Source organism: Enhydra lutris, unplaced genomic scaffold (genome assembly GCF_002288905.1).
Source record: "Enhydra lutris kenyoni isolate GAN:26980312 unplaced genomic scaffold, ASM228890v2 scaffoldscaffold91, whole genome shotgun sequence".
Lineage (NCBI taxonomy): Eukaryota > Metazoa > Chordata > Mammalia > Carnivora > Mustelidae > Enhydra > Enhydra lutris.
Genome location: NW_019154175.1, coordinates 2798558 through 2815471, shown reverse-complemented (window position 1 = coordinate 2815471; position 16914 = coordinate 2798558).

Here is a 16914-nt window from a genome sequence, read left to right as displayed (position 1 = left end):
GCTACAGCAAATTGCTTTCCATGATACAGAAAAATCTAAAGTAGAAATAGACTGGGTCTGAGGACAAATTGAAAATACTGGTGGATCTTCTAGCTGGTATGGTGGCTGCTCTGTACCAGGAGGATTATGGTACAAGAGGACAGATGGAGGAAAGAAGGTGGGTACTTTTTGGTAAGAGGGTTACTCTGGAGCTGTGGGGGGCACTCCTAACCTGGTTCCTCTTGTGCTTCCTTTCTGAAACTTTCCCCTTGCCCCCTTCATCCCACCATCCCGTGGTCCTCGTTCACCTGCTCCCTTGTTCATTTTCTCCTTTGGCACACATTATGGGAGCCCCTTTTCCTTTTCAAAGCATTTTGTAGACACCTGGAAGCCTTAGGAAGCTTCTACATTTGCTCTGCACTACAATTTTTTCCCCACGAGATTGAAATATAATGTAATGAAATAAACGAAAAGTAAATGTGAGCTCTCCAGTCATGTTCTATGGGAAACTTTCAGAGGACAAGGAGCTACGGGCATTTGACTTGGTTTCCCTAATTTGGGCACTTCTGGGTCCTCAGAAGACATTTGGTAACTGACTGAATGAAGTATGTGGACATTAGATTGGCTGCTTAGAGGTCTCCCTTTGAGAACTCTACAATGATGTTATTATTCTTGCTCCCATTACAAGGACTTTGAAACACTGCCTTCAAGTTTAATATACTTGTCCCTCTGTGCCTTTTACAATGACAGAAACTGCTTCAAATCGACAGTTTGGCTTTATGGCTTAGAGAACACTGTCACGTATATTATCTTTCCATGTTCATAAATATCCGATGAAGGAATGGCTACCATTTCCAATTCACAGATGAGGAAACCGAGGCTGAGAGAGGCTACGGGCCCACCAGAGGCACAAGGTTGACAAGTATCTGAGTGGAAAATAAATCCAGATTTTTTTTTTAATATTTATTTATTTATTTGAGAGAGAGAGAGAGAGAGAGAGAGAGAGCGTGTGCACACGGGAGCACGAGTTGGGGGAGGGCAGGGGGAGAGAGAATCCTCAAGCAGGCTCCCTGCTGAATGCAGAGCCTGATGTGGGGCTTGAGCTCAGGACTCCGAGATCATGGCGTGAGTGGAAATCAAGAGTGGGAGGTTTAACTGACTGTGCCACCCAGGCCTCCCTAAATCCGGATCTTCTGACACAGAATCTTAAATCTTTTTCATTGCTCCACCCCGACTCCCTGTGACAAAGACTCGTGTCTCAGGCTTGTGTTCCAACTTTATCCCACAGAGCTCAGAAAGACTTTTGGCTGTTACCAAAGGTCAAATCAATTCCCCCTCAGAAAATGAAGATTTGCTACTGTTAAAATTACACTGAATTTAGTAAAGTCCCTGATGTCATTCTCTGGATGAGTTAGTTCTGAAAAAATAGTCTTTTGAATAATGGCAGCTCTGTGGTTAGAAAAATGTAACTTCCCAGCCATGTACATGATTTTTCATGGGTATGAATATATGAAGTTGTGTGTGTGTACATGTGTGCTAGTTTGGGAACTCTCAGAAGCAGAGGCTAGGGACTTTAATAATGTACCATATTTCAGATCCTTATTTTCTATTAACCCATTTAATTCTCACCTCACCACAGATGAGTCAGCCAAGACTCAAGGAGGCAGTGGGAGAACCTGGGTCTCCCCGCTGACCCCCAGCCTACAGCAGACTCCTCTGTGATTTAACTGTCTAGCCTTGATTCCCCCTGGAGGGTGAGTGGGGAAAAGGGAAGGAAGGAGGACATTCTAAGAGCATCTCCCTGCTTGCACTGGATGTAGGCAGCGTTCCCCCGTTTGGCCAGGATGCCTGAGTTCTGTTTGCCTTCTGCTAATTGGGCGAGGGCTGGCGCAGAGCCTACGGTATAAGCAAGAGAGGAGTGAGCGGGAACAAGTTATCCTGATTCTGTTTATACTGGATAAAAGCTTCGATGCTTGAGAGTAATCTGCATCTCAGCTCTATTTACTTTGCAAATAGAATAAAAGCCTTATTGCTTGTGCATAAGAGAGATGGGTACTCGGGTGGAGGGAAGGGGAAGTAGGGATGGAGAAGGATTTTGGTGTTATATAGGCAGAAAGGTGCTAGACCCTGAGCCTTGCCATTTAGCTTTGCTTCTGTCACTATGTGTGACCTTGTGCAAACCTACTTTCCCTCTCTGGGCTACAGTTTTACTGTCTGCAAAATTTTGGACTAAGACCAGGGCTCCCATATTGGCAGCCAGCTGGCAGAATTCAGCCTAGGGGCATTTTTTTTTTTTTTTTAAAGCAAAGTGTTTTACAAAAACAATTTAGGCTGCTCTCACACTCTACAATTCATTGGCCTCCCTACACCTTGCTGGATTTATGCATAGATGTTACTTACCCATTAATATAGACATTCAAGGTAGAGACAATTGGACCACTTACTTTAAAAAAAAAAAATCCCTAACATTATTTGGTTCTATTGATATAGTAAGCCTGTTTATAATAGAATCTTGATGACCTTGAACGTAAGAAGGGGTATAGTGTCCTGGCTAAGTGTTAGGGATCCAGAGCCAGTCTGCCCGGGTTTAAATCCTTGCCTGTCACTTACTAGCACGTTACTATTCTGATCTGCTGCCTCAATTTCCTCATCTGCATAATGGACATACTCCTGTGAGGATTCAATGAATCAATTTTTCTAAAGAGCTCAGAATACCGACAGGCACATTTTAAATGGTCAATAGTAGTTAGCTGTCACTGTGATTATTATTAGGCCTTTTTATGAAATATTTACACAATCTTGTCCTCAGTCACAAATAATCTTAAAATGTTTGACTAAAATTTCCAGGACCAAACTGAGTGTCTGCTATCATGAAATGTGCATATTACAAAACGTAATAGGGCTAGACGGCGAGGACCATTTCAGAAGGACTCTCTAAACTAGACATGTAAATAAATATAAAACCAATTGGCTCCCATAATTCTTTTTATCTACAAACTTTCATTTGCCAGCGTCTCATTCGATCACCGAGACGCCGGGGAAGCCTGAGCGAGCATACAGAACTCTCTGAGGCCTGGCGGTTGCCTTCTTGAGCACTCCCTCCGTATTTCCGTGGAGGGCTGGAGGCCCCATTTCTCCCGGGCCACCCGTTGTTGGTTCCGTCTTCATGGCCAGCCTGGCCTGACGTGGGGGGACTCTGAGAATACCGGTGTCACTCTCACTGAAGCAGCAGGTGGGGGAAGAATACTTAAAGAGAAAATTCATCAAAAATAGCAAGTAGCTCCCCACCCATTTTCCACATGGCATGAAATAATAGTAGATAAGATTAGGAAATGAAGGTAAAAATGACGTGCACGAGCTCTCTGTGTGTCATAGCCTCCCGCTCAGGGCTTCAGTAAGAAGCATGTTTATTTGAGTGGTCCTTTCTTAAGCTCAGACTCCTACCAGACATATTTATAACCCCGTTAATGTGGCCAGACACAGTGATGTGTGCCGGATCCGATGACTGAGCCACCGTTCTGGGAATACTTGCTTGGGGCCCTAGCTCCCTGAAGGCCAAGGCCGAATGAACAGTAGCCTTTTTTGAAAGCTGGAAAGGAACAGGGGCGTGGGCGTGCGAGGGTAGCATTAGTAGAAATTCTCTCTCTGACACCTTTGGTCCTTATGCAGAGGGAGCTGACAGGGGGAGTCCTGGGCGCAGTGACAGGTGAGCAATTAGCCTCACAGAGAAGAACCACTGTCAAGAAAAGGGAAAGAGGACAGGGAAGGGAGAAAGGGAGGTGAGAACTCCCAGGGAGCTGACTGCCGCTCTCAGCACAAATGGCCCCAGACGGCCACCAGGATGCCTCGGCATTGTGTTCCGCTCGCAGGAAAGGCCACAGGCCGCCTGACGGCCGCTCTGATACTACAGTCAGGAGCTGGATGGAGTGCGCGGAACAATGCCTTCCTCCGTGGGGGTCTGAGGCTCCTGGGCTTTCCCAGGCTGCAGGACCACCATGCCTCTCCCGGATGAGCTCTGCTTCTTGTCCTGTATCTTGGGTGACGGGCCGCTGGGAGGAGGCCTCCTGCTCCTGCCATGTGTCTCCACCTAGTGGGACTTCTGGTTCTCCCCCTGGGGGGGATGTGACTGGCTTTTGGGATGGGGCTGTTCTTTGTCCTGTGGCAGTGTCCTTCAAGTCACAGCAGGCTGAGCATCCCTCCCTCCCTCACTCCGGTGCACTAACAGCCCCCACTCCCCAGGGACACTGAGTCAGGATGGAAAGGATGCAGACCACCCACAGAGTAGTATCTGTGGGAGTCTGCTGTAGGGGGCGCATCCTTCCCTCTCTCTTACCTGGGGGAGGGCAGTGTTTTTCTGCTTCGGTGAATCTGGTGGAAGAAACCGAACTCAGCCTTTGCCTTTCTCACTTTCCAGCCTACCTGCCGGCAGAGACAGTGTGTCGCGTTAGACCCTCCGCTGATGTCCAGCTTCCCCGGCGGTGGGCCGCTCAGCCTCTCACTGTGGCGGGAAGCTGTGGACTTCACGCAGGGCGTGTTAGCAGACTCGGGACGGTCTCGTTTCCCATACAGCTTACGAAAGATGTAGGCGATATTTTGATCTCTCGCTGTTTTTGGAGACTTTTTTCTTCTAAATTGGAAAGCAGAAGCAAGGGATGTCACTTCCTGAACACCCCTCAATGCATGTGCCTCTGATTTCCCCATTTTCTGCCAGAGTCTGTTTTCATCACTGGTTCACGGGAGAACAGCCACCCTCATCCCAGCTGCCAGTGAGGAGAGGATCATTAAAAGAGATGTCATGACTTGGGGAGTCTGAGTGGTACAGTTGGTTAAGGGTCTGAATCTTGATTTTGGCTCAGGTCATGATCTTGGGGTTGCGGAATCGAGGCCCACTTGGGGGTCCACACTGAGCAGGGGACCTGCTTGAGATTCTCTCTCTCCTCTCCTTCTATGCCAAACCCCCTCCTGTTCACGTTCTCTCTCTCTTTCTCTCTCTAAATAAATAAATAAACACATAAAAATAAAATAAAAGAGTTATCAGGACGGTTCAGTGTTGGGTACAACGGAGAGGCTGGCCCTTTCTCCTGTAGGCAAGAGAACTCTGGCTATCCCTGCCCCCTCCCTGCCCCACCTCCCAGATCCTCCCTAGGCCTTCCCCATGCCCTCCCTGCTTCCACGATTGGTAGGAGGAGCAGCATGGGTTTAGACAGCTCAAAAAACTCTCTAGTTCTGTAGGTGAACTCAGGGGCAGACTCTTTATCTGGCAGAGGACCCAGACCTGACAAAGTAAAGGGAAAGCCAGCCTCTTCCTGGGTCCTCAGTGAGTGTCCCTGTCCAGGACAGAGGACAGCTCCCATCACCCACACACAGGACTGAGTGGGGGTTGGAGAGGGGCTGGGTGTTGTCCAGGCTAGGGCTCTAGAACATCTTTGTCCAGTCCAGGGTTAGGAGGGCCATGCCACTGGGGGTGTTCCCTTAGAAGTAGAGCCTGAGATGGGGATCCTTGTTCAAATGATTTTCTCCAGATTTATTGAGATGTAATTGACATACAGCGCTGTGTAAGTTTACGGTATGCCAAGTGTTGACTTTATACACATATATTGTAATGTCATTACCACTGGGGTGTTACCTAACACCTCCATCCCATCACATAATTACCATTTCTTTTCTGTGGTGAGAAAATTTAAGATCGAGTCTCTTAGCAACCTTCAAGTATATAGTTCAGTATTTTTACCTATAATCACAATGTTGTTCGCTGGGTCCCCAGAGCTCATTCATCTTCTAGGTGGCAGTTGGTATCTTTTGACCAACATCTCCCCTTTTCCTCTCACCGCCCCCATGCCTTGGTAACTACCATTTTTCTCTCAGTTTCCATGAGTTCAACTTCTTAAGATTTCACATCTAGGTAAGAACACGTAGTGTTTGACTTTCTCCGTGTGTCTGGTTTCACTTCAGCATAACGCCTTCAAGGTCCATCCACGTTGTTGCAAATGGCAGAATCCCCTCTCTCTCATGGCAGAATACTGTTCCATTGTGTGTGGGTGGGTATATATATATCCCACATTTTGGGGGGGTGCATGTTCGTGGGGGAAAGGGAGTGAGGGAAGTGGAATGGAGCAAAGGGAATGGCGAAGGAAGGGTATGTTCTTTTCTGGACACTCCAGCTCTGACCCCTCAGGGAGTCTTTGAAGTACAAATCACAGACAAAACATGACCCACTCGAGGCAAGGCTTGGTCTGCAGGGGGTGGAAGAGCCTAGTGTCAGAGTTAGTCTTGCTCCTGCTTAACCAAAGGCAGAGCTGCTGGAAAGGGAGTAGCAGCCAGACAAGGCAGAGCGGTAGGAGTGGCTGCAGGCACAAGTGAAGGGTGGGCAGGGATAGCGTCCGCTCCATGGCAATGGTAGCAGTTTGAACAGCAGTGGCTCCGAGAGTGTCTTTTCACATCAGGCAGCCCAGGAAGAGGGCCAAAGGGTCCTTTTGGTGGCACTATAAACTGGATATCGTTATGACTCTTATCAAGAACAGCCAGGCAGGCGCACCTGGGTGGCTCAGTGGGTAAGCTTCTGCCTTCGGCTCAGGTCATGATCTCGGGGTCCTGGGATCGAGCTGCGCATCAGGCTCTCTGCTCAGCAGGGAGCCTGCTTCCCCCTCTCTCTCTGCCTCCCTCTCTGCCTACTTGTGATCTCTGTCTGTCAAATAAATAAATAAAATCTTAAAAAAAAAAAAAAAGAACAGCCAGGCGTTTATGCCTGGGCCTCATATGCACACATACATAGCCCGTCAATATTTTCAAATTATATCTCTAAAAATCTCTTACAGTTGTCATTCAAACACTGCACTTGCCCTTAAACTGAAACTGCAGCATTCACAAGGCAACTTGATTGTTTTGTGTGTAATTTAAAAAGCCTGCAGGCTTTACCCATGGCAGGGGGGTCCAGTGACTCCTAGGAGGAATCTTTAAAGGTAAGATCTGCTTGGAGGGTGCAAACCGCACAAGGTAGATTGTCCCTAGAACTCTCACTAGTAGGAGCAGACCCCTCTTTTATGTTTGCCCGACCAGAGTAGATGCCAGGCCTAAGTGGTGTGAGGAACCCAAGAAACTATGTTTGCCGTGTGGGGTGCTTGCTGTTTCGTACATGTCCTCTGGGTACGCGGTCTAATCAGATTCAGTGAGTGGCCCAGACCCTCTGCGACCAATGGCATTTCCTGGAAGCATCCCATTCTAATTCTATCTTTCTCCAGTGGTCTTTTATTTGTTTTCTAGAGATAAGTTAATGGTAGTGGTATTTTCAGGACCAGACTGAATGAAAATGGAAGAGCACTATTCATTTTCCCAAACAATGTGCTCCCTACGTCACTTGGCCAGCTTCTGTCTTGCAAGTGTCCTCCTAGGGCCCCCAGAGCTCTTTCCATTCCATTTCTACCTTCAGTAGCTCTGGTGCCCCCTCATGCATCAGCGGCCTTATGTAAAGGTTTCCCTTATCCTATAAAAGCTGGGCTGTCCTGTGTCCTGGTCCCTTGGGGTCTACTTTCTGCTAATGTGATGATATGTGACAATGTATTTGCATTCAAACAAGATGAGCTCCCAAATAAAATGCTCCCTTAGCCTGGGCTCAGGACTCTTGCCTTGGTTAACATTCTGGGAAATGTGGTTGTGGAAAAGGGATATGCAAATGTAGTTGCTCTGCAAATGTAAATCGAATAAACATACATACAAACATAAATTTACATTGGGCAAACCATTGCCTAGAAGAAGGGGGGGGAGAAGAAATAGATTTTTGTGAGCAGTGGGAGATGGAACTAGAACCCAGTGCCCAGAGGGAGATGTCTCAGGGGAGAACCTCCATAAGAACGGGGACAAGAAACCGGACTGAGAGACAGGATGTGAGGAGGCTTATTAGACAAACCAGAAAGATCCAGATTTATGGGCATGACGTGTATAAAGGGAAAGGCATGACTTTGGAATCAAAGAAAAATAGGTATGACATTTTCAGTCTGCTACGCAGGAACTGTGTGACCTTGGGCAAATTAATTTGTCTGAGGCTCAGTGTTATCTTGTAGATAAAGATCTTGTGTAATAGGAGGATACTAATAACCACCCAATGGGCTATTAGGCGATTGGATGAGATGACATGTGAAACTGAAGGGTGGCTGACACTCAGAAGGGACAAAATAAATGTTTTTATGTCCTCTCCGCCCCCACCCCAATTAAGTTCAAGAGTCACAGTGACCTTGGCTTTTTGTTGTTGGTGGTGGTAGTGGGTGTACTTTTTTTTTTTTTAAGAGTTATAGAAATCTAGTTAATAAAACGGTAGATGTGAGAACCAGGGAGAGACTGGTCAATCCTTGTACCATAACAAAACACTGAGGGAAAAAAAAAAGAACTTCTGCCTGAATTGGGAACTGTTTTTAGAAATTGCCATTGAGATGTTACTCCTTAAGGGAGTTTGGTTGGATTGGGTAGGAAGAAGAGTGGACACTGGCCAAGCTGGTTTCTGAAGCTAAGAAAGATAGTGAGCTCCAGAGATGGGCTGCGTGAAGGTTGGAATCAGATTATTTGTTTCCAATCTCCTCTTGGCAACGGACTGCTGTATGGCCTCAGACAAGCTGCCTAATGTAGCTCTCAGTTTGCTCATCTGTAAAATGAGGACAATTAGAGTCCCTACCCTGCAGGACTCTTATGAAGGACCCACGAGATAGTATGTGCCATACTCATCATACAGTGGGGGGCACTTCCCAAGTGCTTAAACTATTAGCTATTGTTATTATTATTTGCAGTGTTCTTGGGCATCGATGAATCCTATGGAACTCTTCCCTTGACTGCTTCATCAGGCCGTAGAATAATTCATCTATTTCAATCTTCAGCTTGGCTGTGGGGCTTGTTGAAGAATCACCGAAGAGAGGAAGTTCTCTATAGGAGGCTGTGGAGTGGGAACAGAAAGGAATCAGAATACACAGGTGGTAGGAAGGTAGACGACTAATAAATTTCATTTTGGACAGTCAATGTCTGTTTATCTATTTGTGCATTGACTCAACAAATATGATTGTGTACACATTATGCACGAGGTGCTGGGAATGGGGCAACAAAACAAGAAAGCTATGAGTCCAAGAGAGAAAGTAAGAGTAAAATTGTGGTCAGGACCATAAAAAGGCAGGAGGGAAAAATCAGCGTGATGTTAGAATAAAATAAAGGAAAAATCTTCCTATAGAAGTGATATGAAAGTATAGAGCTGAAGGATGAGGAGGAGTTAGTTGGGCAAAATTTGGGGGAGGAGGAGACATCATATATGAAGGCTTTGAGGCAGGGAACACCTTGGCATGTTGGAGGGCTGAGTTAAGACCATCTTGCCTGGAGCTGAATGTGAAGGAAGGAGGACGATGTATGAAAACACAGCTGGTGAGGCAGGTGTGGGCCAGATCCTCTCAAGTCCTGAAGCAGAAGTTAAATAAGCTAATGAAAAGTCAACAGGTAAAGAAGATTCCCTCTGTTTAACTTTATTTACATGGCTAGATTTACTTCCGTCAATCTTATGAGTGTTGCCCACAAGGGTTCAGCCAGCTAGGTACCTGTAGGGAGGGGAGGATGGAGGTCTTCACCACAGATTCCCTAGCACACTCCAAACACTGAGCTCCATGGATGATGTCAACATCAGCTGGTGGGAGATTCTTATTCTCAGGATTGGATGTGGATGGTCCCCTATGGCAAGTTGCAGTGTCCAGACATGGAACAGGGAGCAGAAAGAACATGATCAGAGAATGTTCTCATATCTCTATTCAAAAAGATCTAAAACGATCCCAGAGAATATTTTAAACCCACACACACAAAAAATACATCATGGGATGTTTTCTTATCTCTATTCAAAAAAGATCTAAAACAATCCTAAAGAATATTTTAAACCCACGCAGAAAATACATCAACAGAGCAGCCAGCAATTGTTAAAAAGCTTCCTCTGTATCCGTAATTTGATTTGGAATGACCACCCCGTAAGTGGCATGCAATTATTCAATAACAGCTTTATGAAACCATTAGCCATCGTCTGTTTAACCACTTCTTTTGACAGATAGCAACAATCCCGATTTACTAAATACCTACTATATCCCAGGCATGGTAATAACAGCTTTACATATATCCTTTTATTTCATCTTCATAACAGTCTTGCAAATTAATTATCATTAAGCCTTTTTATAGATGAAAAAACTAAGGACTAAAGTGATTGAGTAACTTAAGAAGAAATAGCTCATAAATAACAGAGCTGGGCTTAAACCCAGGTTGACCTGGTTCTCTGGGTCTTCCTACTGCACTGCCTCCCAGAGGAAGACCAGCAGACCAGGAGCTTGAGGCTCTTTGAGGAAGCAGAAACTTGAACCTAGGGCACATTAAAAAAAAAAAAATCAAAAGAGAGGTAAAATTAATTTTAATGGTATATTTTATTGGCCCAATATTTCTAAAATATCATTTCAATGTGTAATCAATATAAAAGTTACCAAGAGATATTTTACATTTATTTTTTATACTTACTTTCCAAATCCAATGTATGTTTGTGCATGTATGACACACAACATAATGGTCTACTCACATTTCAACTGGTTGGCACTAAGTAGGCTCTTGGGAAATTCTCTGTGGTTCTTACCCTTCAATCACAAAAACACTGAGGATATCTACTTGGAAGTCTTTTAATAATCCACATTAAATCCTGGAAATTTAATGTATACAATTTAAAATTTTATTTCCATTTTGCTTTGTTATGCGTTATGCAGTCAGAAGGCAGCATATTTTCTTGCCTAATTATATTCCATAGATCATAGTTCAGAAGTGCATTTTCCTTTTCTGACTCATGGGCATAGGAAACCCTAAAGGCACCGGTATGGCAAGGTGAACAGAGCCTGGGGAAACAGAGAGACACGTTATCCACTCATTGACATCAAGAGTTGATGGCACATTTACCAAAGAAGACCGAGGCAGATAATAACCACTCAGTTTTGTGTGCACCAAGAGAAGAATTAATTGGTTGTATGGATCTTATTAATAGAACAATTGGAAAGGAGCAGCTAATTTCTTTCTGAGGGAGAGCTGGTTCCAAGTGGAAGACAGAATGAATAGGGAAGTGTCATCTTTATGAGATGATTTGCTTTTTCCTTTTGAAATTATAGCAGAAGATCAGGGGGTTGGCTGAGTTTGGAGACTGAGCTTGAAAGGGTTACTTTGGTCTCTCTACCCAAACTTGCCCATCTGTTTCCCTTCACTCCCTTGTTCCTCTTCGGCTTCCCTCCCTTTGGAACCACCTCCACCTCATTTGTGAGCTGATTTCATGATGGAGCAGAAATGCCAATCAATCGTTTGGCCATCAGGAGGAGAACATCCCCAATCTACATTAGCCTGCTGGGCAGACTTCCAGAGCATCCTCTACGACACATGAATTATTACCGAAACATTACTGGTGTCAGCACATTCTCCTCTATACCACTTCCTATTATTATTTTTTTGGCGGACAACACTGAAATTTTAAACAGTTCAATCTCGCTTAAGTAATGTGAATTTGGTGGCTCAGGAAACAACTTTGTGCCTCCTCAGTGAGAATCCACCCACGTCCGTGGTTGGGCTGAGGCACCGGTAGGAGTGGGTCTAGCACAGATGGAGACCTGCAGACAACTTTGATTTGTTTTCCCCTTTCTGAGTTCATCCAGTTCCCAGCATCACTTCTCTTTCCCTTTCTTGTCAATGACCAAATGAGGCTTCTGGGCTCCCGATGGTTGGGTAACAGAGTAGGAGGAGCAGAGGATCCATCAGCTTGGCTCCAGTAGGAGCATGGAGTATTGCTTAGGTCTTCTCTCAGTGAAGGACATATGTGCTGAGCTGCACTGAGTATAGCTTGGCTGTCTCTGGAATTCGTCTAGACTCTAGGCTATGATGGGGATCATAGATCGAGCTTGGGAACTCCTGAACAGAATTAGATGGTTTTTGTTTCTTTTAAAACTCTGTCACGAAATGGGTCATTTATCATTCTGGAGTGTGTGTGTGTGTGTGTGTGTGTGTGTGTGTGTGTGTGTAGAGTGTGGGGAGCGTAGGGTCAGAGCTGATATTCGGCCGCTGACACCTGGCAGGAGAAGGCTGTCAGGTCAGGCAGGTCAACCAAAGTCAGGTTAGACCCAACCAAAGACAGAGCACAGTCAGCTGAGGGCCAAACCCATGCCTATGGAGAAGATACAAAAGGTATAGGAAAGGGAAAATGTTAAATCCCAGGCAAAATGTTAGAAACCAATGGATATGCTAAAGCTCAGATATGGAACCAGGAGGAAAATGCGGGGCCATGGAAGGGTGGTGTCAGTAATAAGGACTGTGGTTGCTGAGGCAATTCTTGGCCTTGATTTGTGGCCCCTAATACCTTTGCTGTGTGGGCAAGAACAGGGACGGCTGATCTAGGCCATTCAGGATGAGGTGGTGAGAATCACTACCTGGGGCTGACTGGGGAGGCAGAAAGAGAGCTGATTCTTGCTCCTGGGGTTTGCATTCTCCTGATACAACCCAGAGGGCTGAGGGCTTTAACTGGAGACAGCTAACTCTGGGAACCATGGCCTTTCCTCTCAATTTCTCTTTGGAACCCCACATACCTAATAAGTTTAATCATGAGTGTGCTCAGAAAAAGACTTGGGTCCCAGAGTCATTCTTTGTAGGGTCCAGTGATTTCACAGGACAAACTTTATCTAGAAGTAGCCCCTGTTTCTAGCTCTCCCTTCATCAGGGAGGAAGATTCATCTAGTGAAAAGTCCTACTTTTGAGTTTAGGCCCCCTCCAGTTTCCAGTTCCTGAGCCAGTTTCAGGAATGCAGGCAGGACCTGTGCAAGTAGCTTTTGCTCAGCACTGTGTTGACGGTAGAGAGAATCCATTTCATGAGACCATCCTAAATGGACCTTGGATCGTATGATCTTAGAGGGACTTGGGGATTGAAGTCAGCCTTCAAATTATGGAGCTTCTCAAGCTCTTCCCAGGTGGATTTGTTCCCCAGGGAAGGACTCTATGGTCCCTGGGGCTTGCCTGAATCTAACCTCATTCCCACTGGTCACCTCCAGGACTGTGATCAGGCAAAAAGTTTTTTTGAACTCAAATGGAACTTCTCCTCTGGTAGTTTTCATTGGGGATGTGGGGGAAGGAGCATGGGGGTGGGGACTATTCTTTAGATCCGCACCTACTTTAACCCTCAAGTCCAAGGCAAACCGTTGCAACTCATCACTTTTGACAATTGTTTCGATTCCAACTATGGGTATTCATGCTTTCAGTGCAAAAGCCTAAAAACATTCTTTGCCAGTTTATCTGGTTATTGCCTTGGTAATCCTAGAGTCTTCATGTTGTTCCCTGAGAAATGGAGCTTGAGGCAAAATTTATGGCAAATGTTTTATTGTGTGTAGGTGTGTAGGTAATCTGAGTGAAGCAAGATGGAGGCAAAAAGGAACCAGGACAGGGCAGGACAAAAATCAGATGCCAGGCAGTGCACGGTCAAGCTGGCCAGAGTTCCAAGCAGGAAACGTAGTTACCTGTGTCAACTAAGATCCTGGAAATTAAGAGTACATTTGCCTAAAATAATTTCCACTTTTGAATGCTCACCAAGAATGAAACACTGGTCCTTTACGTGTATTAACTCATTTGCTCTCCATGGAGGTGCGATTAGCAGCCTTGTTTCCTAGAGGAGGAAACAGATGTGCAGAGATGCTTGAAGGTAGTTGACATTTCTAAACCCAAGGAGTTTGGCTTTAGGGCTTATGCACTCAACCACTCCATCATACTGACTTTCGGAGCAATGAAGTGTTTTTATGCCTTAAATATTCCTTGGGTATTTATCAAAAGCAGCAGCAGCTATGGGAGTCAGGATTCCTATCAATCTACTGAAGTTTTGTAGCAGAGATTTTTCAAAATTAACATGCTTATCAACTAAGTCCTACCAGGAAGGTAGGTCTAAGTTTTGGCTTAGGCATGCGTAGGTTAGAAAGGTTCCGTAAGTGATTCTTACCAGCCATGAGGATCGAGAACCATGTTTAGATCTTTCCACCTAGATCTAAGGAAGTAGAGGTAAAATAGATATCCCTATCTGCTTTGTAATTTCTAGGAAGGTTCTTCCTAGCCCTTTGGGCTAAATTTTACACTCCTTTTCTTAATTTTCTTTTTGGTAAGAGCCTTTTGGGGCTGCTGGTAGTGTGCGTGTGTGTGTGTGTGTGTGTGCGCGCGCATGTGTCTTTCTGGCCTCCCTCTGTTTTGTTTACTACAATTCTGTTTGGATAAATAGATACTCCCTGGAATGTCTCAGGGAACATTAATTGGGTATGTTGGATTTGACAGAATATCACAAATATTTTTGTTCACATTGGATTTCATTATTCTCCTTAAAAATATACATGGATGTTAATACACACAAACTCCTCAAACCTTACTTGTATGAGAAGTTATTTGACAATGTTTCTAATATTTAATAAATGTTATCTAGACCCAGTGCTGTTCTCTAGTAACATATTACAAAGATTGTCTTAAATGGCATTAGTAATACATTCTTGACAGATGACTCTGTAACAAGCTGTTCCTAAAGCAGATTCATTATAACATAGAAATCATGTTAGAACAGCAGATTTTATTCTCATCAAATGCACATACCAGAAAGAAAACCAGCTAATGATTGTGGATGCTGGTGTGTGTGTGTGTGTGTATGCGTGTGTGTGTGTGTGTGTGTGTGTATTTGTGTGTGCATGCTTGGGTCCAGAAGATGTATAAACATTTTGTAGCTGTGGAAACCCTCCAAAAGAGGAGGGGGGAGGAAATTAGATCTTTGTAGATAAATCCAGCCACCTATCTGCTCACCCTTGGCAGCTAACCTCTTAAATGACTAAAACTTAGAACTAGAATAGATCCCATCATTTTATAGATGAGAAAACTAAGACCTACTTTTACCCTCCATCTTCTAACAGTTAGTCAGGCCTTGATGGTAAATCCTCAAGGTTGTTAGGAGAATTCTTTGAGGCTTGGGCTCTGCCACTCCGTCTGGCTTAGTAATAGGTTTTGAAAATGCAGATTCTCCAATTCTTTGGACCCTGAATTTAATGTAGAGTTATATACTCTTGGGCAGTCTTGGCGCTGTTATCTGAGGAATCGGATTAATAGGAAAATTCTGTCCTCAGTTTCACAAAGGGGAAATTGTGAATTATAAAAACTATAGACAAGTGATCTTTGGCCCACTGTAGGGAAAACACTAAAGCACATTATTAAGCAGATGGTCTGTGATCACAGAAGAAATAAAGAGGTGATCACTGGAAACATCCACGATTTCCTAAAAGTAAGGCATGCCAAATAATCTTAGTTCCGTTTTTGACATCTTTATTAGACTGCAGACAGGGGTGGTGATGGTAGGGTAGGTCATGTAGACAGAGAGAATAAGAATACAGTAAAGCTGGTGACAGAGTTTCTCCTGATGTCATCTGGGATGACCTCGAAAATCCATGCTTTGTGTGGATCTGCAGCTGATAGATCAACACCATTCAAAAGAGAGTTGATCTCTAGAATGACAACCATAGGGAGGGAGGTCTCCAGGCAGCAACTTCGAGGGCTTTACCTACCCCTGTCATGTTCCAAGTACTTATCAATGACTTGGATAAAATATTGAGCACGGGCTTATCGAATTTGTGATGACACAAAGCAGAGGCCAACTAATATGACAAAGGATATAAATAAGTTTTAAAAGATCTTGATATCTGGAAAGATGGGTTGAGACTAACAGGATAAATTTGACAAAGATGAAAGCAGAGTCTGGGTTTTAGGTTTGAAAGAAACTTAATTTCACAAACAGAGAATAAGGAGGAATGGGTCTGAGTGCAGTTCATCTAAGAAATATCTGGGAGGGCTTTGGCTGACCATAGACTTGACCAGGCTCTCTCTATATAATTTATATTTATATAAATATACACTATATGAAATACATAGACACACATATATAAGCTTTAACTTACCATGTCATTTATTTATATATAAATAATGAGAGGGTTTTTATCTACAGAGCAAACTGTCTTCCTCTCTCTCAGTTAGAGATCCTTTAGAGCACTGTGGTCTGTTCTGGGATCTATGCTTAGGAGGGACACTAACAAAGAGAAGAATGGAAACCAGAACACTCTGAACAGGGTCCAGACGTCTTGTCAACAGAAGATTGATTGAGAAAGTTGGTGATGCATTTAGGAAGAGAACGCTTTGGGAAGTAATAACAACTTGGTTTAAACACGTGAAAGAGTCTACAGAGAAGATGGATTGGATTATTCTGTGGTGTTCCAGAGGGCAGAACTGAGGCCCAGGAATGGTGATAGGAAGTGTATAGTGCCTCAGTGTAAAGATTTAAAAGAATAGTGGTATCTATATGCAGGTAAGGCCGACTTCTGAGTTAGCCAGTTCCTAGTTACTGACAGGCTTAAAAACAGAGGTTAGGTGACCACCGGAGGACCAGGATGCTTGAGAAGCTTCTAGTACAGAGTGGGTGGGTGGACCAGGGAATCTTCATGTTTGTTTTCAACTCCAGGATTACAATCTGGTCTCTGGGCTGGGCCACTTTTACTAATCTCTAAATGGTGTGGGGCCCTGATTGTCACATTGTCCCCTCTCTCCCTCCTGTAACTCTGTGGGAGCAGATCAAGAAAAGGAAAATAGGCTTAGGGAAGACTCGGGTTGTCAGAAACTTCTGTTTCTTCTAGGGTCTCAGTTCTGAGACCTACAGAAGGCAGCAGTGGCTCCAAGCAGCCCAGATGCCAGAGAAAATTCCTATACTTCAGATAAAAAGGAGGATGGCCAGTCCTTTGAAGTACATGTATCAAAGCTTTAATAAAAGTGAATAAAACTGCTATGTGCTGTTCATATCTCCTGAGAACATCAAGTCAAAGCCTCCCTGAGGGAAGACACTGTTATATAACTATTCTTATG